The sequence below is a fragment of the Orcinus orca genome, chromosome 10, assembly GCF_937001465.1.
Source record: "Orcinus orca chromosome 10, mOrcOrc1.1, whole genome shotgun sequence".
Lineage (NCBI taxonomy): Eukaryota > Metazoa > Chordata > Mammalia > Artiodactyla > Delphinidae > Orcinus > Orcinus orca.
This window is the reverse complement of record NC_064568.1, coordinates 76534765-76551621: the sequence shown is the minus strand read 5'-3', so window position 1 is coordinate 76551621 and position 16857 is coordinate 76534765. Positions and strand designations below refer to the sequence as shown.

General features: G+C 42.0%; 1 long non-coding RNA gene across 1 annotated transcript; it reads left to right on the top strand.

The window, feature by feature from the left end:
* The first annotated feature begins 763 nt into the window (after positions 1–763).
* LOC125965674 (uncharacterized) lies at positions 764–8776 on the top strand. Its single transcript, XR_007479884.1, has 3 exons — positions 764–863; positions 3517–3575; positions 8676–8776. It is a non-coding gene; the product is annotated as an uncharacterized LOC125965674 (long non-coding RNA).
* The last annotated feature ends 8081 nt before the right edge of the window (positions 8777–16857 follow it).

Sequence of the window (16857 nt, the reverse complement as noted above, 5' to 3'; positions counted from 1 at the left end):
AATCAGATTAACAGCCCAGTGGGAGAGTGAAAATCCCACAAGTAATAGATTTAAAACCCCACTAAGTCCCAAGTTGTGGGTCAGCAGAGGAATTTGCCTCCAAATGTTTTTTGGACAAAGAGCCATTACATTACCTGGTGGTCTCTGTGTGGGTTCCTTTTACATTTAGTCCTATTTGAGAGTATCAAAAAAGGCATTTTCCGGATGACAGGACTTTGTGTTTTATAATGCTCTGTGAGCCAAACCCAAAACATTCCACATTTTTAAAATTAATGTAGCAAAAAGAAAAATATATGTACTTGGGGTTGGAGCTACTAGTCAGATTTGAAGGATGCTTAACTCCAGTGGATGCCTTAAGTATAGAGGTCTCCTGGCAAGGGCTTCTCCCTTTCTTTGGAGGAGAAGCCAAGCTATTCCAAGGCCTTCAAGTCTTCAGCCAGCTCAGCTAGCATGAAGGGGAGGCAAATAGTCACACAAACACTAAACCCTGAATGCAAGAAGAAAGATTCCTTCCACCTCAATGAAAAGTCAGTTGGTGAACCTTCCACCAGGAAGGTCACGTAGATGACTCCTGTATATGAATTAGAAATCTGGAATTGCAGGGAAGCTATCCATAGAGGTGCGGAAAGCTAAGAGCACACCTCCTTTGCCTGTGGACAGCCTCCAGGAAGATAGAACCAAGAGTCAGAGCACGGAATGCTGTGGCTGAGTGTTGCTAAGGAAACTCACCTACCTCAAGAAGGATTTCCCTGGCTGGGAGCTACTTGGGAAGGTCGGCCAAGCCATGGCGGGGTAAGAACTCACCCTGGGAAAAGTGGCCAGACACTGCCAAGGAAGAATGTGGGGATCCATTGACTCCCTTGGTAAGAAAGACAGTCAGACCCCGATGCTGGTAAAGCCACTCATTTGAAGAGTGCAGTCAACTCGTGAATTCAGATACCAGTGCTGGGCTCTGGGATTTGGCCAGTACAGTTGCATCTGCCTCCTGCTGCCTGTGACGTGGTCACTGCATCATGTGGCAGGCGCTATTGCTTGCTCTTCCCCAAACTGTTACACAGTAGTTTTTCCTCGCTGGCAGAGGTTTATAAAGGCCAACAATGCCAGATGCTTCTTTTCCAGAATCCTTGAAGCCAGAATTTATTTCACAGGACTTAGGGGGAGTGTAGAGTGGGTTTTCAGAGGAAGGTTTCTTCTCCCTGTGAAAGACAAAATGCCCCTTTCATTCCCTGTATTAGTTTCCAATGGCTGCGATAACAAACGACCACAAACTTGGGAGCTTAAAACAAGAGAAATTTATTCTCTCATAACTTTGGGGGATAGAAGTTCAAAATCACATCACTGGGTCGAAAGCAAGGTGTTGACATAGCCACCTCCCTCCAGAGTTGCTAGGGGACCATCTGTTTCTTGCCTCTTTCAGCTTTGGAGGCTGTTGGCATTCCTTGGTTTGTGGCCACATTACTCCAATTTCTGCCTCTGTGTTCACTTTCCTTATTCTCCCTTGGAAATTTTCAAAACTTACAAATTCCAAGAAAATTCAACAACCTAATCCCAATTCCAAGCATTCTTTTCCTTTCACATGTTCCCCCACCTGGTTTTTAAACACAGTAGCGGTACCTGATAGTATATCATTGGCTCTAATTCCTTCCCAAAACACTAGACAGGATGGAAATTAACTGTTAAAAATTCATAAATTATTTATGTCTAGAAATCCTGTTTCAGCAGCTTCTCAATAACCAAGATAAGTAAACCCTTTCATTCATGAGTCAGTGTGACTTAACTACTTATTCCAGAAAATTATTTCCCAGGAAAATGAGACTCTTTAATAATAATTGGACTGTGTAAGAAAATTCCTGCAAATACATCTGTCCAGTTTGCTGAAATGGAGAAGCAGTTCCCCTATCGAGACCATAGAGGGCGCACCTGGGCAACGCCTTCACTGATCGCACAGCAGTTCACTTTCTAGATTCACTTCAAGACGCATGCTTGTTGCACCTACCAACCCAAAATATATGATGTCATAAATTTTGTCCAGTTCACAATCAGTCCTCTGCCTTGAAAGACCTGCCTTAAACCCCTTGGTACCCGCCCCTCCCAGCAACAAAATCCTGCAAGTGACCTCTGGGGGCCTCCCCTCTGGGACATAAGACTCTGCCAAAGTGGAGTTCCCCTTCGCTGCAGTGGGTCCAATAAACTTGGCTTTACTTGATTAGTAGATTTTTCCAGTGGTCGTTTGGGGAGTTGATGGCAAACCTCTACCAGTTCGCAAGTTAAATTTGTTTCCTTAAATAGTATTAAGTTCCCAATTCTGGTCTGGACCACGAGGAGGACAACTGTAGGTGAGGGTTTGTGAATGGCTGTTCTGACATGACATTTTCCCTTTCCGTTTCCCGGAGGCCACTCTGGGGGTTCCCGCTCCCACTATGCAGAAAGCAGTTATTCGGAAGGTAGAGAATTGGGAGCCTTGTTTATTTTGTACTCCTGGTGCCTGGCATAGTGTTTATTTTCCATTTGCCTCCCCAAATGCATCTAAAGCCCCAATTCTGAGAATAACTCTTGAGAATGTAGCAGCCCTACATTCTAAAGCAAGGTACTAGGCACATTACTTACGGAGTTACAAAACAGCAAAACTAGGCTTGTAAGCTCTACCCCGGCCCCCACCCACAGCCTATAAAAGGGAAGACTGCATGGCTGAGTGGGCTTGGGGAGCCCCGCTGGGTAGAGGGTTGCTGACCTTGTAATGACAGCTATTACATTTTCTGCCCTGTTCCACCTGATTTTTAAAATCTGTTTATATTGGGACCCACAGTTGAAAATACTTTTTACATTGAGTCTCAGTACACGAATATGTGTGTGTGTGTGTGTGTGTGTGTGTGTGTATAAACTGAAAGTTTTCATAAAATAATGGCTACCCTTGTTTCATGTAGTGTACTCTGATACTCTGATATTTCTATTCCAATTCATTGTATTCTTTTTTTTTTTTTTTGGCTGTCTGGCATGCGGGATCTTAGTTCCCTGACCAGGGATCTAACCCGTGCCCCCTGCAGTGGAAGTGCAAAGTCTTAACCACTGGACCACCAGGGAAGTCCCCTTCATTATTTTTAAAATGTAGTTACCAACCCCTAAATGAATTTGACAACCAATGGACCACAAACCCCAGGTTAGGAAACTCTCTCAGAGATACACCTATAGAAATCGGAGAATCTAATGAAACAGCAGCGAGCTTCTTAATGCAGGCTAGGTGATGGGGATCTCAGCTTTAACTCCGCAATTTCAGTCCAGAGGAGTCATGGGGCCAAAGTGAGTCAGGCTGAACTGATTTCAGGGCTCGCTAATGAGTCACAATCCACAGAATGAAAGGCAATAACAAACCCAGCTTCATTCCTAGACTTCACTGGGGTTGCCGATTGCCAGCTAGGGCCGGGAGAAATGAGAGCCAGGAAACCTTTCCCTGACATGGCCACTTAATCCTTGTGACACAGTTTTTCACAATGTTCCCCTCTTTCCTTTCTCCCGTAGATGGTGATTCTAAAATCCAGGGTGTACAAATAAAAAGAAAAAGTGTTCCAATGCTCCTGGTAAGTGGAGGAGAAACGGGTCTCTGGATTCCCAGTTGAGGAGAGTAATAGTGAATGTTCTACTGGGAAGAAAGAGTCTTTTTTTTTTAATTGAAGTATAGTTGATTTACAATGTTGTGTTCATTTCTGGTGTACAGCAAAGTGATTCAGTTATATAACTAATATATATATATATATATATATATAAACATATATACACACATATATATATATTTTCAGATTGTTTTCCCTTATAGGTTATTACAAGATATTGAATATAGTTCCCTGTGCTAAATAGTAGGTCCTTGCTGTTTATTTTATATATAGTAGTGTGTATCTGTTAATCCCAAACTCCTAATTTACCCCTCCCCCCTTACCCTTTGGTAACCATAAATTTGCTTTCTATGTCTGTGGGTCTATTTCTGTTTTGTAAATAAATTATTTGTAGCATTTTTTTTATTCCCCATATAAGTGATATCATATTTGTCTTTGTCTGACTTACTTCACTTAGTATGATAATCTCTAGGTTCATCCATGTTGCTGCAAATGGCATTATTTCATTCTCTTTTATGACTGAGTAATATTCCATCATATCTATGTACCACAACTTCTTTATCCATTGGAAGGGTCTCTGCTTGGGGAGAAATGTCTCCATCCCACAGCATGGCTAGATACTGTGTGACAGGCTTTGCCTGGGATATGCCTGTGTGTCGATGCAAACACTTTTTACCATTATCTTCCAGAGAAGAAAGACCTTTCTCTTTATTTCCCATATTTCCTGAGAAACCACAATGTAGAAAGTTTTTTCACAATCCTAAAAGTCCTAACCATGAGAGAGGAGCAATATTGTAAATATTTCCTTCACCTTCCATCGAGAAAAACAGCAATATATGTAAAACCAGGAAAAATAATTTTCATAATGCCAGCTGTATACAAAGCTCTTTTCCTATCTCTTCAGAAACAAAGACCCCACTGGCCCATTTCCTAACCTGCTCTAACTTCTCCCATTCAAATAGAATGTCACATTTAGAGTCAGACATTCACAGGGGTTGTTGAATCTCATTTTTAAAAATTCAAATAGATTCTGAGTCCAGGATGAATGGCGTAAGCCAGAAAGAAGGGACAGGATAAGAGAAATGTTCCTACGTATAGCAAAAATGACTTTGCCCAAGCAAGAACATTTAGTTCTGAAATCAAGTTAATGATGAAGTTACCCAGACATCATGGGCTGAAAAGAAAAAACAAAACAAAACAAAAAAAAACCCTGAAGGCACATGTGCACACAGTTGGTTCAGAAACCACCTTGTGGTCCAAACCTTCCAGGCAAGGCCACTGGACCACTCATCCCCGCTTCCCCACTGACCCTTTGTCACACACTTCAGGTTTGTTTCCTTTATTTCCTCAAGGCCACCAACCACATTTCCCTTAGCTTGGGGACTGCTGAGTGCTGGGGACAGGAGAGAACCCAGTGTGACTTTCCCTGGATGAACACCCCCAAGAGTGGTTCTGTGTCTTCCCCAGCAGTGCTGATAGCGTCTGGGAGGGGGAGTGATGAATGCAAAGATAGAACGGTCCAAAAAAGGGACACAGAACCTCACAAAAGCCCTCAGACAGCTGCCTGAAAAACACTACTCAGTAGTCGCTTCAAGAACCCCAACAGAGTGAAACTCTCCTGAGGCAGGGAAATCATTTTTGAAAACATAACTAATAGGTTCCTTTATTACCTAATCTTACGACAGCACTAGGAGAAAAAGATCATGGAATGTTTTCATCATACAGATAAAAAAACTAATCAGAAAAGTGGAGATTTACTTAATGTTCCTCATCTAGTAAGTGGCAGGACCAAGGCTCAAGCCAGTTATAACTCCAAGGTTAATGTTCTTTCCTTAGGCTTGTCAGGAGCAGAAGGGGCATGTAGAGCCTTGGAGAAGAGCAATGACATCAAGTGTGAAACAAAGCACTGGGTGATAGGCCCGCCTTCAAGTCCTAGTTACGATCTCAGCATCCCATCCAGGGCTGAGATGCTGATATGAGAGAAAATATTTCACTTCTGGGAGAGGGGAAATTATATTAACCCTCTGTTGCATTTTATTAAACAACATTTACCTATAAAACTTCATTTGGAATGAAGTCATGTATTCAACAATTTGGGGATGAAGTGATTTAATCCTAAAGGCCTGTCATGTTTATTTTGAGAAAGAATTTGCCATCTATTTGGGTCCTCTCTCTCAGGTCATTTGACTTAATTTTAAGGAGATGCCTTAAAACAGAGAAACGGGCTTCCTTGGCGGCGCAGTGATTGAGAGTCCGCCTGCCGATGCAGGGGACACGGGTTCGTGCCCCGGTCCGGGAAGATCCCACATGCCGCGGAGCGGCTGGGCCCGTGAGCCATGGCCGCTGAGCCTGCGCGTCCGGAGCCTGTGCTCCGCAACGGGAGAGGCCACAACAGTGAGAGGCCCGCGTACTGCAAAAAAAAAAAAAAGAAACATTCAGATGTACAACCTGTATCATTTCTGAAGTTTTTCTAATGAAGAATGTTCTGAGTTCTGAGTCCAGTGAGGTCCTGGATACTCTGTTTTGTACAGTTGGCCTGGCAGCCTCTCTTGGGTAGGGAACTTGTGTGTGGTTTACACAATGTCCCCCTTTGGAGCTGGGAAGACTTTAATCTACTGTTTCTTCTTTACTCACTTTAGAAACATTGAGCTGAGCGCTGTGTGGTGCCTGGGTGTTGGGGACACACTGGTCTCTGCTCTCAAACAATCAGACAAGTGGAGGAGGACCAAGCTATAAACAGGGCCTGACGATGTAAGGCAGTGGGAGGGTCAGAGCACATGTGCTGGAAAGCGACAGACCCTGGGTGGATCCCAGCTTCAGGGCTCCTATGACTCTGCGCAGGGTCTTAACTGGGCTGAGTTCATTTTCTCATTTATAGAAGCAAGTAATAATAAGACCAACCACACAGTTTCCTTGTGAGGAAGAAACAAGCAAGTACATGTGAAAAGCTAGGCATCACCTAGCACATAGTAATATCTCAATAAATATCAGCCTTGACAGAGGAGAATCAGGAAAGGCTTCCCAGTTCCCTGATGGTCTAATGTTAGGATTCCGGGCTTTCACTGTCATGGCCCGGGTTCAATCCGTGGTCCGGTTATTGGGGAATTGAGATCCTGCAAGCCATGCAGCGCAGCAAAAAAAAGGAAAGGCTTCCCAGAAATGCGACACCAGAGCAGGGAGAGGCAGAATAATGAGTAGAGCTTCTCAACCGGGGGCACATTTAGCAATGTCTGGAGACATCTTTGGTTGTCACAACTGGGGCAGTGGCGGGGTGGGGGGAGCCGTGAATGCTACTGGCCTCTAGTGGGAAGAGGCCAGGGATGCTATTAACCTACAATGCGCAGGATGGCCCCCAGCAAAGAACTGTCCAGTCCAAATGCCAATTGTGCTGGGGTTGAGAAACCCTGATTTAGAGCGTGGATTCTATAGCCAAAATGCCTGGGTTTTGTAGGGGAGGGAAGTCTTGTTTCTCTTCTCTCTTAGTTTTAATAACAGGAGGCTGCCAATTAAGCTGAAAAAAGGTCAACAGGAGGAAAGGGGTGATTCGTATTGCACACAGGGGTCTAGAAAAGAAGTAGCTGCTGCGTTACATGGCTACAGTTAAAGGCTTATATGTACACCTAACTTAGCAGAGAAAAGGGAGGGGGAGAAAGGCTTCTAGGGAAAGAACAAATAGGCATCTTTAGGAAGACAAATGGGTTTTTAGAAAAATAGGAGATAAAGTTTGTGATAATGTTTGTCTGCACAGGTATCAGTGGTCTTTTGTCTTCTTCAGGACCACAGATCTACCCCAAAGAGGGATCTATGGTAGGTTTACTTTGGGGAGTAGAAGTTGCCCCTTAGAGGGAATTTATGGCAGCCCTAATTTCTCAGAAGTCTCTGCTTTTGGTCAGATAAAGGAAGCTCCGAGAAGACTTGTTTCTGCATCTTTTGAATTTCAAATATCTTCAGCTTAAAATAGTCTTTATCCCAACTCTGAGGTTCCAGGTGGGACATGACAGTTTAAATTCTGGCTCTGTCACTTACTAGCTGTGTGACTTAGGGCAAGTTACTGAACCTTTCTGTGCTTCACTTAACTCATTTGTAAATGGAGAAATTAAGAAAACTTATTGGGTTATTTTTTTTTCAATTTATTTATTTTTTGGCTGTGCTGGGTCTTCATTGCTGCGTGCCGGTTTTCTCTTGTTGTGGTGAGCAGGGGCTACTCTTCGTTGTGGTGCGCGGGCTTCTCATTGCAGTGGCTTCTCTTGTTGCGGAGCACGGGCTGTAGGTGCACAGGCTTCAGTAGTTGCGGCACGTGGGCTCAGTAGTTGTGGCTCGCGGGCTCTAGGGCGCAGGCTCAGTAGTTGTGGCGCACGGGCTTAGTTGCTCCACAGCATGTGGGACCTTCCTGGACCAGGGCTCAAACCCGTGTCCCCTGCATTGGCAGGCAGACTCTTAACCACTGCGCCACCAGGGAAGTCCACTTATTGAGTTATGGGTAAATAGCTGGAACATACTAAGTACGACATTTATACTTACATAAATTCCAATGTCCAAATCCTAACGGATATTTTCCCCCAAATCAGGAGTAACGACCTCTTTCTATGCCTTATGTAGCTTCCAGACAGATCACCCTCAGTCCCGTGGAGTTCTAGTGAGTCTTTCCTTTGGCCTCTATATCTTTAGCCAAGTCTCAGCCTGGTTTACTTGGCTCTGTTAGTCGAGCATGATTTAAAACTCACATATAAGATGTGCAGTGTACAAACATGGAGCATTCTGGGATGCCACTGAAGAAAGGGCAAAGGGGGCAGGGAGGATGCAGAGCTGGGGGACCATTACTAGCATCTCTTTTGCAACTTCTGCTTTTATTATTTTATATTTACTCTCCATTTTCCCTTTCTGTTCAGGACTCATATCCCCAACACCTCTAAAACATTCCTCTGCGATTTTTCTTAAGAACTATCATGATAAGGCTTTATAGCTTCTTACTGTTCAAGGGCATTTTAGAATAATAGTCTGTGCTTGGCTAGTTGAAGGATAGATGAGCAGTTGGATTCTTGGATTTCTTTATGATTTCTCTCTTAGCAGAGCAAAAGGCCAGCTGGACCAATGGTGTATTTATACAAGCACCTGCACGTGAGCCATTCGTAAAAGAAAAGGATTAGAATCAACAGCACCTATGGCAAGCGAGTTCAGAATGGAGCATATTTGAAACAGGATGATTCTTATTTTTCTCTGAATATTTCTCCCCCACTTTTTTCTTCCATATTCCTTGTGACTATCAAAAGTCTGTCCTTCAGGCTGTATGCTTTCAGAGTCTTCTAAAAACTTTCTGAACCTAGGTAAGCATCCAGTGGTGGCCGTGAAATTTGAATTCACTCAGGGGCACTGTCACCCCTCTTCCTCAAAGACGGTTTTCAGCCTCCTTCTGGATCATTTCACTGTATCATTTCTTGTTTGTTTCAGTCCTTAGACCAAAGAAACATTTTTCAAAGCATCAACACCACCTGAAAGGCCAACCAAATTCAGAAATTGTATTTAGGGTACTCACAATAGGATGAGGAGAAGAGACCAGCTCCACAATACATTTGAAATGCAGCACATCAAATTGTTTGTTTACTTTCCTTAGACAGCCAATCCAAGACGGGCCATCAAGATCATTAGCAAAAATACTTGCTCTCTCGCCTATAGCATCTTCCAAAAATTTGACATCGATGAACCCAGTTCCTTATAAAAAAGGCTCTGACAGGGACTAGGTTGCTTTTTCTATCTACTCTTCTTATGAAATAAGTTGTGGAATTGGAATTGGTTATTGGGGGAGATTTATAGACTTTTGTGATTCACCTTCAATCAGAGCTGATTTTACAAAATAGAGTTTTAAATGTCTCATCATAAAACAGCTTCCTGTGCAAATATGTTCCATGATTCTAAAAATGGGACAGCTCTGGCAGGATGAGAAGAACAAGGATATATGTTGCCAGGGCAAAATTCAACCTGAGAGAATAATTCCTTGTTTTCTTTTATAAATAAACACTCAGGGGCTCTTAGTAAGTAGTCCTGGGCTCATTTGTTTTTTGTTTCTGCTGCTGCTTTTTCTTTTTCCTGCCTTCTCCGTCTCCTTCTCCCCCTTCTTTACAAAGACCTTAAAAAGACTGACATTTCTCTTGCTTCCTTGTTTCCATTTGAGATTCTGTCCCCGAGGTTATTGGGTTTTCATAAGGTTACTAGTGTTGGGTCTCAGTAAAACTACATGGTTAATATCAAAATTTGAATTTTCTGTGACCCGTTAAAATAAAAGAACACGGATAATTATGTTTAAAAAAAGGAAGGGGGCTTCCCTGGTGGCGCAGTGGTTGAGAGTCCGCCTGCCGATGCAGGGGACACGGGTTCATGCCCCCGTCAGTGAAGAGCCCGCGTACCGCAAAAAAAAAAAAAAAAAAAAAAAAAGGGAGGTCAGGAATAATTTTATTTAGTGGCCCAAATCCCTAGAACAGAGGTTCACAATCAAATCCAGCACGCAGGCTGTTTTTCTACAGTCTTAGAATATTTTTACATTTTGAAAAAATTGCAAAAAAACAAAACAAAAAACTCCCGAAAAGCCCAAACAGAAAAAAATGCAGCAGACATCTTACATGGCTCTCAAAGCTTTACTATTTGCTCTTTGGTTTTTTACAGAAAATGCTTGCTGAGTCCTGTTCCACTGCGTCCTTTTTCTCCTGGCCTGATAGATCACTAATCTAGTCATCTTCAGATTGTTCAGCTGAGCTTACATTTTCTATTTGGTCTATCTTTTTGGTCTAAAAACACTTGTAATATTATTCCTTGGATTTATTTTTTGTGGTGACTAATTTTCTGTTGTCAGTCATGCATTCATATTTATTGAGTTACTAAAACATTCCAGCCACTGAGATACTACTTGGGGTAAACTAATCTGTGATTACCAATAAAAGCCAAAGTCCAGTGGCTTAAAGATATATTTCAAACAAATATTAGACTCATTTAAGCTTCCTTTTAAAAATCGCTCTGATAGTAAATATGCATCTTTGTTATTTCATAACTTAAAAGTCTTCTATGGTTTCCCTTTCCCTACAGGACAGAGTGCAAACTACTTAGCCTGGAAGGCTTTAGGGCTTCCCACAACTGTCTTTCTAATCTCCCCTCCCACTAGTTCCCCACAGGGACCCTACACAGGATCAGCTGGACTATTCATTATCAACTAAACATAAGTTGTTCTTTGCTCTATTCATTCTGTTGAACACGCTAATCTCGTAGCTTAGAAAAACACTCCAGATATTTCCACTAAAAATAAAATGAGTTGATAGAAAAGCTGTTATGAATACATGGTGGCTAAAAGTGGCAAACCATTCTTATACAAGTCTTGTTTAACATGATGAACAGTTTCATCCTCAAGTATTAAAGGACAGTGAATTCAGAGCATTGAACAAGACGAATGTGTCCGGCCTGGTGCTGGGGCTGAAGCACGGTCCTTGTTCTCAGAAGACATCAACGTTTAGAACCCAGACTTACCTCTGGATCTCTCAACACTCCTTTCCTCCTCATTCACTCATCCATTCATTCAGTAAACTTTTATCGCAGTGACCAGGAACACACAAGTCATCAGGCCCCATCTCAGCCACCTGGAACATTAACCAACAACTACAAATGCAATGGCTGAGGAACGCAGGGCCCTCTGGGGTACATGGGGGCACATAACCAGGCAGGGCTGCAAAAGGGTGGGTGTCCTGGAGGAAGGTACTTATGACCTTGGTCTTTAAAAATTTAGGGGAGGTAGCCAGGCAAAGAGTAGACAGAGAAGTGTCCAGACTAGATTTCTCACCTCAGCTGTTTCATCCGTAGCTGTGAATATTATTGCTTTTTGAAAGTACCATGCTTGTCCAAGAATGGAGGGAAATGTTGTAGAAGGGGTTGGTTCTTTTTTCTCGATGTTCCTTTTACTAGATTGCATGGCTTGACAACAGAAAATGTATCTTGCTCTTTGGTATATTTAATCTTTTGCCATAAGTGATAAGTCCAAGTTAAATATGTACCAGTGGGACTATGAGATTCCTACATTCATCCCTGTGGTGTTGCTAAGTTGAGAACTGATCATTTCAAGAAAGAAAAAAAAAATTAACTATAAATAGACGTAAAGGAAATGCCAAAGTAGTGACTTAAAAAGGCAAGCCAGTGAACTACTTTGCAAATTATCTTTGTGCAAAAAATTAATTATCATTGTGCTATTAGGATCTTAGGATATATCGGAGACAGTATAGAATTAAGAGTGTATACTTTAAAGCCAAACTTCTTAGGGTCAAATCTCAGCTCTGACAGCACCTAGCTATGTGAACTAGGTAAATTGTTTAATCTCTCTGGACCAGGGTCCTCATATATAAAATGAGGAATAATAATAGTACCCACCTCACTGGGCCATTGTGAGAACTAAAGAAATTAATGGAGGGAAACGGCTTAAATAAGTGCTTGATACCGACTTTCTATCATGACTAAATCAATGAACAGGTTTCTGCAGCAGGATTTTATCAAATTCCACGGCAAATTACGTTTCCAGGTCCTAAAATCCTACCCGTGTGGAGGAATGGGGATGGAATGCAGTGAGCGAAGCACAATCAGGTCGCTCTGGGGGGTTATCCAGGGCCCCTTGGTGAGTTTATGCTGCAGTTGTAGTTTTTTTTAGACCATGCATGCTCACGAGCTGTCCAAGATATAGCAGGGGAGATATAGTCCACTTTCCCCACATCATGTTCAATTCAAGTACCCACAGTCATCGTTGCCAGTCTCTTTATTCACTCCTGCCCGATGATACCCATGGGGTTTCCTATGCTTTATTGAGCCAGTGAGTGCACTGGCTAACTCAGCCCTTTTTATGTGTGAGCATTACTTACCTCCTGACTTCACGCCTATCTTTCTCCAGGGACAGATCCCTTCCCTTTCTAACTCTGATGCAATGAACATCAGATAATAAGTCTAACGTATGGCCCCTCCAATTCCTCCGTTAAATTACAAACAGATGGATAGAAGATGTGAGACTCCTGACATAAAGTTGGTCCTGCTTATTTTTTCTGCCCATTCTTATATCGAGGAAGATAATTCATGATCTGAGTATAAACAGCGCTCCCGATATAGTCACGCAGCCATGATCTAGAAGGCCAGAGGGCTCGTAACATCATTTATGAAAAAAATAGGAATTCCTCTGGCCAGCTGTGGGATGCAAAACACATCACTGGCTATTCTACCCAAAAATGCTAAGATCCCACAGAGGAAATTAAATGTCATGAGATGCTCTTAATCATGAGAGTTGGCAAAATTGTTCTTCAAAGAGTACAGGGCAACTTAAAGAGCATCACAGGACAGTCAGGGGACAGAGAGAAGGGCGCACAAAAGGCGTGGTGCTGTGTGGAAACTTAAGAAATTAAGAAACTTACGTTTCTTAAGTTGTGCGGCCAGACTGATAATAAAATTGACATGAGACAAATTAACAGGAGAAAAAGATACTAATTTTAATTCATGCACACAAGGGTGACCAGTCTATTTACTCGCCTTTCAAAAGAAAATGCCCATCCTACTGACCCATTCCTATAAGGGCCTTTCTGTCCTACAAACTATGCTCCTCTGAGTGAGTCAGACTTAGTCACACACGTGTGCAAGCCAATGGCTAACAGAGGTAGATCGGCATCACGCCTGCACGAAAAGCCTTAACACAAAGAGATGACTTTCCAATTATAAAATTGTAGCCATTGGGGAATGGGGCAGAGAGAACCGTCCCATGGTTTTCCCTACTCTTCCAGGCCGAGAAAGCATGAAGCCGTAAAAGCAATTGCTACCTGCTTTGTCTATTCATAAACTGTAATACTGACAAAAGAACCCAGGGCACACTCAAACTACATAATAGTTGCAAAGGATGTTTATATGTACATTTTAAATATAAATACCTAGAGTGTCTTTTTGGTCTGAAAGGGGGACCATATGTTCAGGTCCTCCCACACGGAGTAAATCTGCAGAATTACAATTCCCATGATAAGCCAATGCTTTTCAAAATAAATGGTGAGGTTAAACCAGGTACTACTTAGAGGCTTCTGAGTGTTGTATTCTCCACGAAGAGCTGAGGATGTGGTTCTGACTAAATGTTTTCATCCCGTACACCACAAACACGCGTGCAGTTTTGTATTTGGCTTCTTCTGAGAACTTCTTGTTTCAAGATAGACCTCAAACCAGGTACCAGAAGACAACGGTCCCTCCTGCCTGCATCAGCACATCCTAAACTGATTTGGTGATTCAACCAATGACATTCAGTTCTAGCCTAGAAAATAATCCTTTCTTTCCCGTATGGTTTCCAGACTTCGTTTCATAAAGTGAAAGAACATGAAAAGCAGCAGAGCAGGGGCCCCAAGGAGTCCCTAGACTTGCAAGTTCAAGTTCTTATATGCTGCAGACTGAGCTGATCGGCTCACTGCTACGCACAGAAACGTGACCACTAAAAGTCAATCTCCACTAGGCCTAATTCATGAACTTTGTGGGGGAAGACCACAAAGCAGGGCTTATTTTTTGTTGCTCTTGTCTATTGAGGTATAATTTACATAGAGGAAAATTCAATATTTTCAGGTATATGGTTCTCTGGATTTCGACAAACTTAGACAGTCATGTAACCACCATCACAATCAAAAGTCCCTCACATCAGAAAGTTCCCTTGTGGCCCTTCGTAGCCAATCCCCTCCCTTCACGATTGGCCCTTGGAAAACACCAATCTAATTTCTGTTCCTATTGTTTTGCCTTCTCTAGAAGGTCATGTAAATGGAGTCATACAGTACATAGCCATTTGTATCTGCATTCTTTCATTTAGCAAAATGCTTTTGAGACTCATCCAGGTTGTTGCATGTATCAGTACTTCATTCCTTCTTATTGATGAATAGTCTTCCATTTATGGATATACCAGAATTTTGTGTATCTATGCACTGTTGAGGACCTTTGGGTTGTTTCTAGCTTTTAATAATGAATAAAGCTATTAAACTTTGCTTATAACTTTTTGAGTGGATATCTTCATTTCTCTTGGAGTAGGATTCCTCGGTTATATAAGTGCACATTTAACTTTATATGAAACATTTCCAGAATGGCTGTACCGTTCCCACCAGCAATATATCATAGTTGCAGTTGCTCTGCAATAGATGTTGTCAGTTTCCTTGATTTGAGCTATTTTAATCATAATTCATAGACTTTGGATCTAGGATGAGCTGTAAAATTAAACATTCTGCTAGCTACATATACTGGGTTGAATAGCGTTCAACCCTCCAAATTCACATTCTCCTGGAACCTCAGAATATGACCTTATTTGCAAATAGGATCTTTGCAGCTGTAACGAGTTAAATTTAGATGAAGTCTTACTAGATTAAAGAGGGCCTTATTCCAATGGCTTGTGTCCTCATACAAGGCCATGTGGAGACACAGAGACATACAGAGGAGAACACCATGTGACAGTGGGGGCAGTGATTGGAGCTGCAACAGGCCCAGGAACGCCAGAACCAATGGAAGCTGGAAGAGACAAGGCAGCATTCTTCCTTAGAGCCTCTGGAGGGAGGGTGGACCTGCCAACATCTTGATTTCAGACTTCAAGCCTCCAGAGCTGTAAGAGAATAAATTTCTGTTGACCTAAGCCACCCAGTTTGTGTGCTTTGTCCCAGTAGCCTGAGGAAAATAATATACTATGAATACAATTTGCAAAATCCAGTAATGCAAAGAAGTTTACACAGTTATATTTGACTGACATAAAGCTTCCTGAGAATAAAACATACTAATTGTTTGTGTGAAAATATAGTTCTAATTAGTACAAATATATCATTAGCGGCCTAAATTACTAATAGGCATAAAATTACTTGGACTAAATCTTTGCATAATCTGTAATTTAACTTTTCACTCATTGGGTTGAACTTCTGCTAATGAGTCCAAATTAGTGGAGACCTACTATTTATCAAGAATTAAGGTCAGTCCTGGGGGGGGAGGGGAAGGGATAAATTAGGAATTTGGGATTAACAGATACACATTATTACATATAAAATAGATAAACAACAAGGACCTACTGTATAGCACAAGGAACTACATTCAATATCTTGTAATAACCTATAATGGACAAGAATCTGAAAAGGAATATGTATATATACATATATATATATATATATATGACTGAATCACTTTGCTGTACACCTGAAACATTGTCAGTCAACTATACATCAATCAAAAAAAAAAAAAAAAGAATTAAGGTCTGTCCAGAACGAGAATCCTGATGGTTCCTAATCTATGTGAGACCCATATTTTGCAGAATGTTCTATAAAGGATTAAGAGATAGACTTTGTTTATTTTAGTTGTTGTGGTGGAGTATATTACAACCTTAAAGATTTTTAAAACTGTGAAATAATTTGCTCATTTTCCCTACCACATGGTACAGACTAGTTTTGAAAACAAAACATCTGTGGCAGAGCCAGTCTTGGCTATTTCATTAAAAAAAAAAAGATCCTATTCCAGTTTTACCACAAACCTCTTCCAGCTCCTGAGGAAGAAAATAATTCAGCTCTCCAACCCCTATTCGGCAGGCAGAGGGACCCCCATCTCCAGCCCAAAACCCATGAAAGAAGTTGATTCTTCTGTTACACCATTATTCAGAAAAATATTACTAGCTCAATGATTACATATATTAATTCAATAATATAAAACAAAGGAATAGCTACAGTTAACAGGTTGTGGCTTAGGCGACCATAACTGGCTGAGTAGTGATTGCATTTGGACAGAAATCAAGGTAACAGGGAGGACAGAAGGGCTGGTACAGATGTGGAAGCAGGAATTCCATGTTTTTACAATCAATCCTGTAGCTGTACTATGTAAGCCAGATTGTTTTTACCATTAGAGACATAAGTTATATAACAAGCCTGCCAGCTGACACTAGATGTCATTATATGGGGATCTGGGCAGTGTCTCTGGCACTCGCTGGCCCCCTCATGCCTCGTTTTCCGTGCTGTGCACTGTGGTTAACAGCTGCACCATGCCTGTTTCACAGGGGTGGGTCGTGAATACAATCGTGTCTTCCACAAAAAGTTTGCAGAGTCAGGCAGTGTCATCTGAACAGAGTCCAACAATGCCCAGCGAGACAGGCCTGTTTTCACTGCTCTGCTCTCTAATCAGCATATGCTGTTCTCTGACTGTTTTGGGAGAACACAGGGGGGCCTATTCTAGGGGGACAAAGACATAATCCTGGGCCACCCCATTC